The following is a 658-nucleotide window of genomic DNA, read 5'->3' as shown; positions in this document are numbered from 1 at the left end:
TGCATTATATTCATAATTATATTGTGTTATCTTTTATATGCTACATTATTTATATAAATATATTCAAACAATTATTTATTTATTTTTGAGATTACCTATATAAGACATTTCATTATTGTCTTATACATTTTGTATTATAGACATTCCAAGTGAGATCACTTGTAAACTCATTGCCTCTTGTGAAGAAGTAGTTGAGTGGAGACTTTCTAAGGTGACACGCCATACACCAAACACATTATAGGTTATGGGATGGAAGTAAAATTTCTAAACCATATTAAATAGTGTTAATATTGTTCTCATTTATTTTATCATTTCTTCTTTGTATCTAAATTTCACAAGAACAATCGAATACACACAAGTACTTCATGCAAATTAACTATTGAATTTGCCTTTGTATATGCTAATCTTAGGTATCAATGATTCACCACTTTTCCCTTTAGACAAAGTGAACCAGAACTAAATTAAATTTATCATAAATAAGCATTGATCCTTCCCAAAAACAACATCAAATAAATAAATGTAACTGCACGAGTGTGTTGTATATATACAAGTGGAATATGATGCAAGAAATTATAGTGATGAAAGATTTTCAAAGAATACGAGATTCTATATCTGGGAGACTATCCATTCCCCATGATAGTTATTTGAAACACTTTAC

Source organism: Curcuma longa, chromosome 11 (genome assembly GCF_044706935.1).
Source record: "Curcuma longa cultivar G26 ecotype Majalengka, Jawa Barat chromosome 11, ITB_CL_G26_1.1, whole genome shotgun sequence".
Classification (NCBI taxonomy): domain Eukaryota; kingdom Viridiplantae; phylum Streptophyta; class Magnoliopsida; order Zingiberales; family Zingiberaceae; genus Curcuma; species Curcuma longa.
This window is presented reverse-complemented; position numbering follows the sequence as displayed.